Source organism: Amblyomma maculatum, chromosome 7 (assembly GCF_055883805.1).
Source record: "Amblyomma maculatum isolate TAMU_Amacu chromosome 7, ASM5588380v1, whole genome shotgun sequence".
NCBI classification, from domain to species: Eukaryota; Metazoa; Arthropoda; class Arachnida; order Ixodida; family Ixodidae; genus Amblyomma; species Amblyomma maculatum.
In genome coordinates this window covers 13,395,454-13,412,068 of record NC_139350.1, presented here as the reverse complement: position 1 = coordinate 13,412,068, position 16,615 = coordinate 13,395,454, and the positions used below count along the sequence as shown (strand labels likewise).

Genomic DNA, 16,615 nt, shown 5'->3' with positions numbered 1-16,615 from the left:
AGGCGCAGAGCCATGTGCACAGCATCAACAGCTGCGGCATCAGTGCGGGTGCGATCTGTTTCAACTGCATCGTTTTCCGTCCGATGAAGACGAGCGACGGCATTGGCTGGCGAGCGTCAACAGAAAGGATTTCGTGCCATCGACCGCCTCTCGTGTGTGCTCGAAACACTTTGTTGGTGGACAACGTACTGCCATGAACTCCATACGTATGCTTAAGCTGGACTATGAACGGAAGGTTTATAACGTCACCACTTCTTGTGCAACACACCCATGCTTCGTGAAGAACTTTGACTGACTGTGAGGCTTGCACTGGGCATTTCAGCAATGTCAATTGCTCATCTACTGTATGCATGAGCACCGTCCCAACCCAACCACTCTGCAAATACTAGTACGACTGCATGCTCCTGAATGATTTCACCTCCTTGAGGTCACATGCTTTCTTCTCAAGGAGGTAAAAATGTGTGGCATCTGCACTGGCCACTTCTCTATGTCGTCACTCCAGTCAGTGAAAACAGTTGGATGGCTGTACAGCTTGTCACCTGCAGGCAAATATCAAGGGCACATAATCAGAGCAATGGAAGGAAGTAGCGAAGAGAAATAGAAAAAAAAACACTTCAAAATTCTCGTTGCATGCTATATCACCTAACTACATGCCGAGGAAGCAATGTAACAGCAAGGTTATTACCGCAAACAATGGGCCTTGGCAAAACAAGAGTGCGCTAACTGCCCCAGTGAAGATACCAAAGCCTAGAAAACTCGTGTGAAAAAGAGTAACTTGGAGAGGACTGCAAGCGCTCTAAGTTCTCGCCAAAACACAATAGAAGAAAGGGAGTCGCGGCGAATTTCTACTGCCGCGTAGCTAGTAGCCCCGCAACCTGTGATCTAACTTCACTTGTTCAGCGTGAGTTATTTACTGCCAAAACCCTCTTCTTTCATCAAGTGAAAAGAGGACGCTACGTACGAGAGAAAAAAAAACGAGGCAGAGAGAACGGTCATTGATCGCTCAGTGGCCAAATCCCCAAACTAGCGACGGTGACATACGCGACGCCAACAAGTGTAGACGTTGCTTTCGCTCGGTGTCTACACACTCTAGCTGAGTAAACAATCTCGTACCGATCACTGGATCTGCTCGTTAGTGAGTATTTATCTCATTGATAACCCGCTGAAACACAGAGCGCACAGAGGATCGAGCGCTTTATTTTGGCACGACACGTATCTCGCTGAGAAGTGCACTGTAGCACGTGTTCGATATCGTGAATTGTATACCGGTCAGCTTTCACGAAACGAGTTCAGTATCGGGACTGATCAAACAATAAAAATCGCATATACACACCAAGTGTACTCAAGCAAAGTGAAGTCCCGCTAACGTAAACATTCATGAAATAGCTGGGTTATCCTGGCTGGCAATCGTAGTCTATCGAACGCAATTAAATAGCATAAAAGGAGCTTGGCGCTGTCTGTGTCGCTTCCTCGACAGCCGTCGTAGATAGCAGTGCGACAATTATAGTACATTAGTTCACAAACTCAACAAAATCCGCTTACCTATGTCAATCATCGGAACGCCGGTAAGAGTGCCACTGCCTCCGGCCCCGTCATCTGCCGAAGTTCCGGCCATCGCTCCACGAAACGGCGGCATTACTGCTAGAAAATGCTTTGCCGTAATCCAGGAGCTTTTCTAACGCAAACACACACATAACCAGAACAGAAACGTCTATATGCGGCACCGCCGTCCTGCACTGTGGCACGGCCGCTCGATGGAAGCGCGCACTAGGTGCGGCCTGCTACATCGCCCGAAACCCGCGGGAGGCGCCTACTTCCCGTCGCCACCGCCGCGGCGCCACCGTTCAGGGACAGCCGCGCGCGGAGAGCTGCGCCTGGCTTCGCTTTGGGCGAGGCGTCGGTACGGTCGGAGCTTACTGTTTTAAGGATTTAAGAGCTCCGTTTCACACAATTTTGAAACATGAATTCCTATATACTGTCATGTCTAGTGTGAATATGTCAGCACTACCGCGTTTTCTTCGCAAGGATGTATATACTGGCGTGTACATCAAAAACTTATTGTGACGGTAGTTCAAAGCCGCTCGATAGTTCGCGCTTTACCTTTATGTGCATTCGGGTCAAATTGTTTATCAGATGAAAATTTCACTCGTCTGTCAGCAATTGGATGCTGTTCAGCGGCCAAGGTAGCACAATGCATTATCCTTTACATCACAATGTCGCGAATTCCTTGCGTGTCATTTTCACACCGTTTACTCATTCTTGCATAAAACGCGTATACAAAAGATTGATGTCAACCTGTTCTATGCTGCCAGCGCAATCCAATAAGAAAATGTGATCCTATTGTGACTGGGCGACTGTACTCTACTGTGCAACTTACAGCTAGCGTTCAACAATTTCTAGTCTCAAGATTGCGCATCCAGTCTTCCAGTTTGAAACTAACTTACCCGCGATCAGAAAAATTGCTTAATGCTTCGCTAATATTCAGCACATTTCCGTGGAACATCAAGGTTGTAAACTGTTGTAATTTAGAAAAACAAATACATTTAGTATAGTGAAGTTGTGAATTTTTCTAAGCGCAACTGGAGCCGAGGAAACCACAAACTGCTTCAGCAAGACTAGATACATTTATTGCACAGTTACACAAAAAGAGGAAGAAGACGTTCACAAACGGAGAACCTTCCTGGAGAGAGGTTTATGGCATAGCCTTAAAAGTCGCTCCACTGTTGCGTTGAGATTCCCGGCCCAGTTCGCTATCAGTGGGCGCAGCAACTTACTTAGGAATATCTTGCAAAGCTCCCCAGTGTGGGCACGGTTGTTTTTTTCGCAGATTAGCTGCGGGTACTGCGTAAAGTGCGGAAGCAATACTGAAATGAACAGTTCACACAGCTTGCTGCTTCGCCGGACCTCTTGAGACTTCATTATCCGTTTAATGAAGACGCACGTAAGCTGACAAAGCTTGATTGCTTCCATTTTGGGGTATACCAAGCCTCCGTTGTCCATGTTTTTCATTAGCCCGTAAACAGGGTCGGTTGGCTCTGGTTCCTGCAACAGGGTTTTGCACGACTCGCATGTCACCTGAAAACCATCAGAAAATATCACAAACCAACAACTTGGTATAGTGGTAGACAAATTTGGAGCTTTCTCCCCTTACGGATCCTCGTTAGCATACATGCACTTGCTACCCGCTTATTAAACACTCTCTATCTCTATCCCTTTCATGCATACTCTTTAGCATACAGTCGGAGGCAACCACATTATGTTAAATATACCACCCGACACAGATATAAAGCCCCGCTTTAACCAAGTCATACGAACGTCCCTGTGTAGTCTCGGTGTAGCGTGCCTGACTCATGATCCAAGGATCCCGGTTTCCATTCCCATCTCACCCTCTCATCTTAATGAAGCTGCAGAGTTCGCAGCTCCTGCCAACTTTATCATGTCATATGGTCTCGTTGCACCACACATCCCGCCGAACAATCAGGGTCCGGCCACATCACCTGTAAAAAACCTCCTGCCACAGACATTCTCACGGCGTTTTGCCGACAAGGCGGTCGCCATTGTTTCTGCGGATCGGGGCTTTTAACGCTATCGCATTGGCTCCTACTCAGACAATCTCAAGAGTATAAACAAATATTGTATGCACAGGTTTCTTTGCTTCCAAGGCCGTTCAGACAAGAGGAAAATTTATAACAAGGTGTATGTTTATGTAAAAAAAATCAGTTCATACCTTTTCCTGACATGTTCTCGCAACATAACCAGCGAGGAACGCTACTGGTGCCACCTCAAAGTGTTCCTCTGCTTCAGAACACAGCGTTAAAAATCCGAGTTCACTGGTCAGCTCCCTGGTAGCAAATTCAATGGCAGTTGGCAGAGCATATGTTTCAGCATCTGGACTTGTTGCCCTCAGCGCTGCTTTCATTTCAGAAGAAGTGGGTGCATTGCCACTTCTCGCTGCTTGAAGGATGCCAACCTGAAGAAAAAAAAAGAGAGGAATGTGACCTTGCATATTGTACCAGGGAAAGACACGGGGACACAAGAACTGGCCCAAGTGATCACCATGTTAATGTGACCTTGATGAGCACACTTTGAAATATTTTTAAGCAGTACCTTTAGCAGTTTCTCCACTGTCAAAAGTGCAGTCCTGGCATCCACCCGGTAGTTGCCGCCGTTGAACTGCCGAAGACAGCTAAACAGCGATTACACAGGGTCACTGTTCAGCCCGCGTGTTAAGACATAGTGGAAGCTGCAATTATGAAATTCATTTGAGTAACCTGTTGCAAACAACGTAAAACTGAGCCGAGAAAAAAAGAACCTACTTTAGGTGGTCAAGAAGATATTCAATCAGTGCCACTGTTGACCGTGTTGTCAGGAGTGTTGCTTCGTAGGTCTCTTTTGTGATTCGCCTCGACCGCCCAGCATTCATTTGGAGGTCTTCCAAGTAACAGATGAAATCTAGCTCCAGCCAGGAGAGTCGTTCATCATCTGTTAAAAAGAATGCTTTCTCATGCGTCCCGCTTGCCTTCACTGCACCGATATCATGTAGGGCATACCATTTCGCAACCATTCGCATGAAATATATTGTAGCCTAGCTGTCTTTGAAGTGGCATGCTTCAGGATGACATTCCGGGTTCTCTTGAAGAAATTGCGGCGTTGCTATTACTGCCGGAGAAAAGATTTGAGTGGCCCTGCAAACTTTCATTTTCTCCAGGTTGTTTGGTTCAACGTGTGCACGAGTAAGGAATCTGACTGGCTTAACCAGTAGCTGTGACTGAATTTCGAAGAGCTTCTTCAAGTAGAGACCACCTTGGATGAGTGCTTCGCCGTCCATCATCTCCCGCTCAAGAAAGTTAGTGCGAAGGTTCTTTATGAGGTGATTCGGGTCGAATGACAAGAACAGTGGGTGGTCTTTTCGCAGAGGGTGAGGCACTGCATGAATAAGCGTGCCATCTTCTGAAAGACCTTTGAAAAAAGCAACATTTGTCTGGTGGTTGTCGGTGACGATCCTTACTACACGAAAGCCCACATCTTCGACTGCTTTCATCACTTCCATAGCCATTATAGAAAGCTTGTCGTTCTTGAGGCACCGCGTGAAGAAATAACCAACAGGTATAACATAGGCTGTTGATAGTCCTCGCAAAACGAAGCACAACAAGCGGTTGGCCACTCTGGGCACTGTGCTTGACTCTTCCTCGGGGCCCATATCAACAAGACCAAATATATCTTATCCACCTGACGGTCGTATATAACTTTCTGGGCAATAGCCATCTCATCGATGATAAGAGAACAGTACACCTCCTGCTCCACACTTAATCCTGCGTGTTCCACACGGAGCCGCTCCTTTATCAGTGAAGTCACACCAACTTCCTCGGCTGATTGTCCTACGTAGTTCTGGAGCGTAGCACGACATGGAAGCTTTAAAAGGCCCCTGCTTCGAACATGCTCATATCCTTTGTTTGAGCAGGCCTTCCACAAAACGCATTCCCGCAGGATGCCTTCACTGTAGGCTGGTCTTTTCTTGCTGAAACTTTGCACTTGGTTGCTGATAAAAAGAGCCGCTTTGTCACCCTTTTCCGCTGCTTCCAATACCTTTTCAAATGCCTGCAAATCTTTGTTGTCTTCGTAGATTTGGAGACGTTCTTTCAATTCATCACGATCCGTTTGTAATTTTTGGAGCTCTTTTCCTTGGCGTGCAACTTTTTTTTTCAGTCTGTTTTCCGTTTTCTTCGCCTCTTCCAACACATGCAAAATATCCAGTGTAGTTTGGCAGGCTTGATCAACCGGAAAACTACATTCCGCGTATGTCTCTACGGCATCCTGTGAAGAAAGGGCATCTGCAGCGTGGCTAGGAGAGTGCAGATGAATTTCACTATCGTGAAGGTTTTCTCCTGAGCCTCCACGCTCATCATCGTCTATTCCAACTACTATGCCGTCAGTAGAGCTTATTCGACGGCGTTTTCTAGACTGGACATTGTCCTTTTGCATGTACTGGGGATATCTATGAAATACAGTCGGGACTGCAGTGGGAAGCAGGAGCCTCACCTTGGTATTCTTTTTGTAGTCATTCTCTGTGAAATGTAAGGAACACACCAGAGACCTGTCGCTAGGCGCCCACTTGCTGCTTTTTCCCGCTTGTCCTTGGCGGGAGATATTCTTGAGCCACGCTTCCCTACGCTGGAGGTCGCATGGGAACTCATGATACCTCACGGTAGGGTATTTTCTCGCGTTTGTGTCGCAGAGCGGCACACAGCAGTTTCGCGGCATTGCGCCGCACGCGTGAGACTGACCACCGCACGTGCGCACAGCAAAAAGCACGAAGCGAGCCCAGCACACAACGTAAACGCGTCCCGTCTAGACGTGAACAAGCTCACACACGCGCACACAATAAAACTTGAGTTGATTACGCCGACCTGAGGCGAACGCGTCCAGAGACGAACAAAACCGCGCGCCCCGAGCCCGCAATCCCGACGGTGACGTGTCCCTGAACAGTGGCGCCCTCAGCAGAAACAGCGGGCGCAACTGTAAACTCCCCAAGGACACGCTCGCCCATTGACGGCGGCGCGAAGCAGCAGGCCGCACCTGCGCTTCCATCGAGCGGCCGTGACTGTGGGTATATAACAAATGTGTGCGCGCATACCAGCATGGCGCTAGGGACAAAAACAGAACATAGACGGCGCCACATTTTCAAAATGGCGACCTCCTAAATAAAATGGTCTATAGACAGACCAGGGCCATATGCCTGGCATCAACAGGACTTTATATAACCTCATCGGGGCCTTAATTATGTATGCGCTATAGTGATTGTACATTAGCCATATATGGCTTTCGTCTACCTTCTGCAAATATTCAATATTGGCATCATGTGGTCGAGCTTCAATTTTTCTACACTCAGCATGGCCTGCATGCTTAGTGTTAATTGTATCCAATTTAGAAAATAGCTATGACTCCTAATATTTCAAATATTTTGCAGATTTCGCTGCACTATAATTATTACACCATGTGTTCCTTAATCCAGGAGGGTGCTGGGTTATGGCTACATGCTCCTCTTTCCGTCTACTAACTCGCATTTTCATTAAAAATGCGGCGGAAGTCCGGTGTACAAACGCATGGTCGTTAAGTTGAGTGATTCAAAATATCAAGGAAATGATGGCAGTTCTGTATACGGCCCCCTCCGAGCTGTCTAGACGGTGACACCCTCAGAGACAGCTGGCGGTTGCTGCGTGGAGGGCCGCACTGGCTAGACAGTGACTCCTCTCCCGCGTTCCCCTCTTCCCTCTCAAACAGCGGCGGCCCCTGCGTCGCGGGCTCGCATTTCATCTCTCCTCCTCGCTGCCACGCTCTTTACCGCGTAGGCGGCGAGCTCTCCGTTTTGTGTGTGCTTGCTTCTTTACCCTCCCCCTTTCAACTCCGTGCGCCTAAGCACTTGTCTCGTTCCTTTCGCGGTGGCAGACATCGGCGTCGATGCGGCTGGCGGGCGTGCTGCATGTTGTGTATGCTGGTGCGTGTGTGCCAGTGCCTGTTCGCTATTAGCTGTGTGCATGTAACAAAAATGCGACAGCAAACCTACAAGAGCTTCAGTCTGACTGTCGGCATAGAGGAAATTACTGTGTCGCACTGCGGGTGGAAGCTGCCTCCTCAGCCTTCGCAGCGAACCTGATGGTCGATTGAGCTTTTCGAGTCTTCTGCCCTGGGTGGCCCGGCCAAATCTTCACCATTGCGTCGGATCGCACCCTCATCGTGGCGCCTCATCTTCACGCTCGATCACCAAAACTGTGAGCGTGAGACATCTTGTCGGGAACTAGCACTTGCCAGCCTCAGGATATTGTTCACTTTATTATTTTGATGGAAAAAATTTCCAGTCATTAAATTGGATGGTATTTGCCAGTATGTGATATTTTTCCATACATTTCGTTGCTAATTTGTCTTTCGCTCCAGAAATTTTAACAAATTTCTGTGGGTGGATAGAATCCTTCGTTGTTTATTATTATTATTATTTGCACTACCTAAGTAGCTTCATGCTTGATTTGGTTTAGGGGCAGAGCTGTGGCTGTCATGACAAATGCCATTGGACATGCTTTTTTCTGTGTTTTCTCTCTTAATTTCAGAAGCAACCACGAGTTAGGCGCGTTCGCTCATTTTGCACTGCAGTCTCTGCTTAACGTAACACCAGTGCTTCCTAACAGCCTATATGTACTTTGCTAAGGTTTAGGTATTATCAGCCGTCCCAGCAGTGTGTGTTTTATCGCCCTGCGGTTTAGCGGTACCTTTTCCGGGTATCGAAAAACCTTTAAATTCCCTTTTAATAGTCTAGTTCGATTATTAGCCGTTTATTTTATTTAGCTTCGCAAGTAAACCAGCTAAAACTAAAAGCATTTACTGGTTAAAGCTCTGTGTGTAAAAGAGTAGAATAAAAATGTAATATCTAATTTAATAGGTTAACGTCTTTCACTTTAGCTTCTCGTGTAGATATTATTCTGTTCAGATATCCCATTAGTTGGTTATAGTATCTTGCCTAAGTGAGTAGAATCTCAATATTTACTAACGGATGAGCATGTCTTTGACCCTCGGTATACACACGTTATTCAGGCCCGTCTTTGAGCGATTCCATATAGGCAGGGAAAAAAGAAAACCTTGGTTTCAAAGCTATTTTCCTCTAAGGTTTGAAATAAAAGGGGAAATTCAGGTTTCCCTTGGCAAACTTGATTGAGTGTGCGTTTACCTGGAACACTGAAATTGTATTGTGTGTGTTGTAATAAAGTTGTGTTGATATGCAGATATATAGATCTATAGTTCAAAACCTTCATGCCATGCGGGCTAGATCTTTAAATCAGGAATTGGGTAGATAAGACATATCTGACCAGATATGCCTTATCTGGTACTCGAAATCAGGAATTGGGCAGATATGCCTTAGCTGGCCTAGATCTGTCCTAATATACCATATCTGCCCAATTCCTGATATACCTGATCTGGATTTTTTGATAAGTCCAGATATGGCATTTCCGTAAGGGTCTCCACTCAAGACATCATGAGGCAAATACAACATGACATACTCGACCCAGGTCCCATCCGGGCCACATGGACGATTCTCGGCCTCGATATTAGCAAGGCGTTTGACAACGTATCACATGCCTCCATTTTGACAAATCTCGCTCAGATAAATGTAGGCACCCGTACCTACAATTACATCGCGAACTTCCTACACAACCGCACCGCAGAACTCCACATTGGCGAACTCATCAGTGACAAGATTACCCTGGGCACCAGGGGAACCCCACAAGGTGCAGTCCTCTCCCCTGTCCTCTTTAATATCACCATGAGGGGCCTTCCCCCAATTTTAAACGCCATACCTCACGTAAAACACTCCCTATACATCGACGATATCACCCTCTGGACCAACTCTGGTTCAGACGGGGACATCCAGAGTTCCCTCCAGACAGCCATTGACACGGTCCACACCTATGTACAGGCGAACGGCCTCACATGCTCCCCAACAAAATCGGAGCTGCTTGTCATCCGCGACAGGAGAGTGCGCAGACCGGCTCCCGCAGCGCTTGAGCTCATGACGCTCCACATCGACACACACCCTATACCTTCCGTCCAGACCATTCGTGTCCTGGGCATGCTAATACCGAATAATACACAGAACTCCGAAGCAATACAACGCCTCCGCACCACAGCTCACGAAATAATCGGCCTTATTCGCCGCTTCTCCACACGTCGTAGAGGCATGATGGAGGAGTACCTCTGCCGGCTAACACAAGCATTCCTCGTTAGCAGGATAGTATACTCCTATCCCTACTATCACCTTCGCCGAAAAGATGAGGAGGCAGTTAACAGCATCATCCGCTCGGTGTACAAGGCTGCCCTAGGGTTACCACAATACGCTAGCACACGACACCTCCTCCAACTGGGGATTTACAACACTCTTTCCGAACTTATAGAGGCACACAAGACAGCCCAAATTCATCGCCTCTCCAGGACAAATCACGGCCGTGTCATCCTTGACTGGTTAAACATCAACCCAATAGGCGATCCCCATCCCACAGCCCCCCTCCCAACATGTGTACACAGCCGCCTCGTTGTCAAACCAGTACCAAAAAACATGCTCCCTGGCCGACACGACGCGCGCCGTCAACACAAAGCCAGGGCGCTCGATGAAACCTACCATACCGATGAACACGCAACATACGTGGACGCGGCAAGGCAAGATGCAAGAACATATGTGGCCTGTGCTACTACGCCGCAATGTACACTTATCTCCGCCGCCACGGTGCGTGCCTCCCCCCCCCCACCGCAGTGGAAGAAACAGCTATAGCGCTGGCCATCGCTGACCCGCGTACGCGTACAGTCGTTAGTGACTCAAAAAGAGCAATTCTAAATTTCTCGGCAGGCTACATCTGCCTTCCTGCTGCATGCATCCTGCGCGGCTGCACCCCCGACCACAAAATTAACATAGTCTGGGTACCCGCCCACGCGGGCAACTCTGGAAACGATGGGGCCGACCAACTTGCCCGAGGATTAACAATCCGGGCGGTCGGTCTCACGCATCTAGACGCACTCGCTGAAGCCCCCCAGACTTTCGCAGAAATTACCAATTTACACAAAGAGCCGCGACAACTTTTCCCGCCTCCCCACCCCGACCTCGACCGAGCACAAGTTACCCTGCTGCGCAGATTACAGACACACTCATTTCTTAGTCACTCCAGGCTATCACTAATTACTAACGGGGAATACGACCCCGCATGTCCAAATTGTAACAACGTAGAACCCGCCACTCAGGCGCACATCCTCTGGGGATGCGTAAATAACCCGCCCCCGAGGGCCCTCCTGCCAGCTCCCTCTGCGGAAAGCTGGCACCAACTCCTTACCAAGCCAGACAGGAACACACAACTTTCACTCATTTCGTGGGCCCAGGATGTCGCCCCCACCTGGGGGCCACACAGGACCCATCTGCCCTAATTCACAACATCTGGGGAAAATAAAGTTGTCTCTCTCTCTCTCGCTCCGACGAGTACGCGCGCGCCCGCCGCGCCGCTCGCTTCCCGGCCGTGCTCCTCAACTCCGCGCTGCCTCGGAAGCCTCCCCTGTGCTTGTGGCGCGTTGCGCGTGTGTTGTGTGAGTGCCGCGGGGCCCCTGTGTACCCCCTCTGTGGATTTACGCCAAGAATTCCACCACTCGGATTTTCACCGTGGTCCACTGAGAAAGCGCATCGCCGCCGCCGGCCCCTTCGGGGTTGTGCCGGGCTTTAGGCTGCATTGTCCCGCCTTGCCGTTGGGACCAACTCATCGTCCCACCTGGTTCTCATCCGACCACACTACTGTCCTACTGTCGCTATCAAGGTGAGCCTGTAGCGAACTAATTTGTGGTTTCGGCCGCTTTTCTCGCTTGAAGTTTTTCAGGTTTTTGTTGCTATGGAGCAACGTACCGCTCGCCGCGGCGGTCCCCAACCGGAACGCCGCCGTACTCGCAGCCTCGGCCGTGATCCGGCATCCTTTCGTGCCGATATCGAGTGCCATGTCCGGGGACAACTAGAGGACTTCTATGACAGCCTTCGGTTGCTGACAACCCCCTCCATTGAGGAGTCCCGTCGCAACCCTGTCCCCCTCCTGCCTCAGGGCTTTCACCGCCCCTCGTCTCTTCATTTCCGACTGGTAGCCGCAGCTCATCTCCCCCTGTGACCCGGTTGAGAGCGGCGGAATTCCTCAAGGGTCCTGCCAACAACAACCCACCTCCCAAGCCTCAGCGCAAGGGAAAGGCCAAGCGCCAACAGCGCAAGGTCACCGACGATGCCGCTGCGACAGCCGAGTCGTTCGACTCGTGTCCATCACCTTCCGTTTTGCTCTCTACCGGACAGCCAGAGGCGTCTCTCCAGGCCCTCGAAGCTGTCATATCTGGGGAGAGCAACACTTCATCTACTACCTTCTTGCCAGCTGGAAAAAAAGACCTTGCTACCCAACTCAAGGCTCTGGACGATGTGCTCGCAACTGCGAACGGTCTTCGCAAGCCTCGTTCCTCCAGACCCTCGCAGGAGCTCACTTCCCAAGGGGAAGTAACTCTGCATAACCCTTTTGCAGCCTTAGCTAAGGATCTTGAACATCAAGATTCTGAAAAGCCTGCTGCCCTACCACCCTCCGATTCGCCTCCTGAGGTTCCCTGGTTCACCTCCTCTGATTTATCTCAGGACCAGACTAACATCTCCACCTCGGAACAACAGCCTTCTGACTCTAACCATCCGGCTCCTGATCACGATCGGGATACCGGTGGTTGGACTACGGTCACTCGTCAAATCAACCGCCCCAAGGTGACTCGTGTGTCCACGGTGCTGTTCACCCCTCGAGAGAACACTTCTTTCAGGGCAACCATCAAGGAACACATGAGTGCCTACCTGTATGGCCAGTCAGAGGTCATCGAGGTCCGGCTCAACCGGAAACGAAACATCGTGGCTGCAGATGTTTCATCGCATGAAGCCCCCGACCACCTCCTGACCCTCAAGTCCCTTCTCGATATACCCGTTCGCTCGTTAGAGGCTTCCCGCATGGACTTCCATGTGGGTACCATCTTCGGCGTCGATCGCGAGGTCCGGGAACAGGACATTGCCGAGGGCATTGAGGCTGATGTAGAGATGCTCGGCGTCCGCCATCGAGGCCACCCTGTCTCCGTCCGCTTCGCTGCCCCCCACCTGGCCTTGTCTACATCAATGGGATGAAGTTTGCTGTTCGTCCACTCAAAGCTCGTCCCCTCAAGTGCACCCGCTGCGGAGCCTTTAATCATGTCTCCGCCGCTTGCACCAGGCCTGATCGCTTCTCCATCTGCGGCGGATCACACCACACTCGGAATGCACTTCTAGCATTACGAAGTGCTTCCATTGCGGAGGTCGGCACCGGGCTGCTGATCCCTCGTGTCCCAAGTGGCAACACCAACAGCAGCTGACCACGGCACTCCGCAAGACAACACCAGAAGAGATGCGGCAAGTGCTCAACGAGCTCCGCCCTCTTCAGCCCACTGGGTCTGCCCAGTTTGACTCCTATTCAAAGGCCCTCCAGTCACGGAGCCCCAAGCACCCCAGCGAACCAGCTCGGGAGCCCCCTCAGCAACCCGTGGCAGTGGACATCCAAGCCCCTTCTGTAACCGAAGCGCCGCGACTAGCGGTCCAAGCGCTCATTGCCCAGCTCCCACTCAACTCTGGCGCTCGCCGATTGGGAGAAGCTGCTGCTCTCATTACTGGGAGCCCTACTACTCGCCATCATGGCCAGACGTAGGAACAGACGCAACCCTGTTCCCAGGAGACCACGTGTCTTGCAGTGGAATACCAATTCCCTGCGAGTACGACACGCGGACCTCGAAGATTTAATAATCCAGAAATCTCTGGAATTTGATACTTTGCTTTACAGGAGACCCGAGTCCCAGCGGTGAACCTCCGTCTGCCAGGATTCACCGGGTACTCTCGCCGCTCATGCTGCTCCAACCAGGACTGCAATGGTGCCCCCTGCCTGGATCCCTCGCATCCACAACAGAGGCCCCGCACAGCCATCTATGTGAGGAGTGACATACCCAACACGCTGATGGATGTTGCCCAACCTGACCTAGGACAATGGGAGATCTGTGCCGTGCGCGTCCGTATGGGTGACACGGACACTACCATCGCTTCAGTATATATCCCTCCAGGAGTTCCTTGGGACCCCTCCTGCCTCACTGCCCTCCATTCCCGTCTAGGTAAGGATGTTCTTATCTGCGGTGATTTCAACTCCCACCACAGGGCTTGGGGCAACCAGTCCAGCACCTCCCGAGGCAAAAAGCTCTTGGACGCCATCAATGCTGCAGGCCTTCACTTCCTACCACCTACCTCCACAACCTTCATTCGGCCAGGACGATCTTCTTTCATCAACCTGGCTCTCATCTTTGATGCCTGCCACTATTCGTGGGCCAGAGCACCTGACTCTTTGGGCTCTAATCATTTTCCCATCTTCCTTAACCCCTCTGTGAGGGGTAGGAGGAGGGAAAAGCTCTACCCCATTACCAAATGGGCCGAGTTCAGAGAACGAGGTAAAGACATCCCACTTGCAGGTGACTTCCTGAATTTCCTTGGACGTTGCGCCAAGAACTCCACAATCACCTGTGCAGTCCCACTCCATGCACAAGTCCCGGACCTACGTCTACTCAGACATAGGGCCTTCAAACGAAGGGCTGAGCGAGTGGCTGAGCGCACCCACCATCCCGAACATTGGAAGGCCTTCCGCAGGATCGATGCTTGCTGCCGTCGTCAGGCCAATCGCCGTTCCCGCGAAAGCTGGGCCAGCATTTGCCGGTCCATACAATAAGCCAGATAGTCCTCTGCTGCCTTGCGCATCCTCAAATCCCTTTTGTAGGTTGCCTCCAGTCGACAACCTGTCCTGGAAGCAGCCATCGCAAGAGGCGTTTCTTTTCAAGACTTGGCAGAGCAACTTGCCGACTTCCTTGCCAAGTCAGTCACGCCCCCTCCATCCGCTGGACTTCCAGTGGCAAATCCCCCTTCACCTCTTCGGGCTACCCCTTCACCACCAGCAGCTTTGGCACAGACCATCTCTGTCCTCTGCAATGAACCCATTGCCCCTCATGAGCTTCACCGTGCCCTCAACCGCTCGAAGAAGAAATCAGCTCCTGGCGCTGACGGACTTACACTCCAAATCCTCTGTAATCTGGATGCCCCGGAGAAGAAACGACTCCTCACAGTCTTCAACGACACATGGGAGAGCAGCATACTACCGGACAACTTAAGAAATGCAATCGTTGTTCCCATCCTTAATTCCCTTAAGCCGGCTAAACAACTATCTTCCTACCGTCCTGTATCTCACCTCTGCAGCCTGCAAGACCATGGAGTTCATTGCCCTGGAGTCACTCACATGGATCGCCAGAGCAACCAACTTCCTTCCGGAGATGCAGACAGGATTTCGGAAGCACCGCTGTACTGCAGACTTTATAGCGGATGTGGTCTCCACCCTTGAGAAAGCCAAATATGCGGGCGACGTTGTCTTCCTGGTCCTCCTGGATGTCCAGTTCGCTTTTGACAACCTGCCCCATACCATCATTGAGCAGGCTCTGGATGCCCTTGGAGTGACTGGGAAACTGCGTCGCTTTGTCTCGGCATTCCTCTTCAATCGCTCCTTCCAAGTTCGAGTTGGGCAAACACTTATCTCTCCTCGTCCTGTTACATCTGGGGTTCCCCATAGATCAGTCCTTGGCTGTTCAACCTCGTCCTAGCTGGCCTGCCGAACTTCGTTCAGCAGATCAGAATCCACAAAGTTTCCTGCTCCATCTATGCAGATGACATAGCCCTCTGGATCCGAGCTACAAAGAGACGTATTGTCTCCGCTAGGAAGGCCATGCAACAGGCGCTGGATGGCGTCCAGCACTTCCTATCATCCAAGGGATTGACCCTCTCGGCTACTAAGTCTGAGGCCCTTGTCTACCATCCCAGTGGAGCAAGGAGTTCACGCCGTCTTGCAACTTTGCATATCGAAGGAACCCCCCTTCCATGGAAACACCAGGTGAGATACCTAGGTCTCACAATTGACGACCGTCTCACCTGGATCCGTGCTGACAAAGCCCTCATTCCCCATCTTGACCGTGTGGGAAGAGCAGTCCAGCGTCTCCTTGCAAATCGCAATGGTTGCTCATCCACTTGGGCAATCAAGCTCTTTGAGGCAGCGGCGACATCGGTCATCCTTATGCCCTTTGCTTCGTCTCCCTTCGGTCGACTCGAGTCATTCGTCTCGACACGATTCGAAGGCGCTGGATTAGAAGATTCCTCGGAGTCCCTCAGTCCTCACAAATTCCCGTTACTCTCGCGGAAGCTGGTATCTACCCTCTGGATCTTCTCCTCGCCCAGAGGGGACTGACCCACATTGATCATCTCAGCCATGCTCCAGATGGTGCCTCACTCCTTGCACGGCTGCACAGCAAATCCCATTCTCGTATGGGTAAGCTGTATACAGTGTACAGAGAAATCATTGATCCCGTCCCAGGTTTCTCAGTCCTACCCCCTCCACCCAATCGACCCCCAATTCCTGTCTTTTTGAATACGGACGGTCACATCAAACGTCACACCCCCGCAGCTGCCTTCCAGCAGACAACTGCAGCCCTCCTTGAGGAGTGTGGGGGATCTACACTCCTCTTTACGGATGGCTCGGTTCGACCCGCTACCTTGCAAGCAGCTGCTGCTATGACAGCACCGCAGCTAGAACAGTCTAGGTCCTGTCGCCTGTCATTCCCTGCCAGTTCAACAGCTGCTGAGCTATCCGGTCTACATCTAGCCACACAGTTCATCGCTTCCAGTGTCCCTCCTGGACCTGCGAACGTTCTGTGTGACTTCAGATCTGCTCTGCAGCTGCTGACTATCTACCACGGCACCAACCTCTAGGGGAATATTCTCCGAGCCCGTCTCCTAGCCCGTCAGGACTCGGGGTATCAACTGGCCCTACATTGGGTTCCAGGACATACGGGAGTCCAGGGCGATGAAGAGGCGGTTGCCCTGGCCAAAGCGGCGCACGACAACGACGCCCCAGTCACTGAGGATGTCACACCTCTTGAGAAGGTCGATAAGGTCATTCTATCCTGATCATCGTATCGCCGCTGGTGAACA

At 50.9% G+C, this 16,615-nt stretch overlaps 1 pseudogene; it reads right to left on the bottom strand.

Annotated features, from left to right (window-relative positions):
- Positions 1-414: 414 nt before the first annotated feature.
- On the bottom strand, positions 415-5,356 carry LOC146182723 (uncharacterized; annotated as a pseudogene).
- Between the last annotated feature and the right edge of the window lie 11,259 nt (positions 5,357-16,615).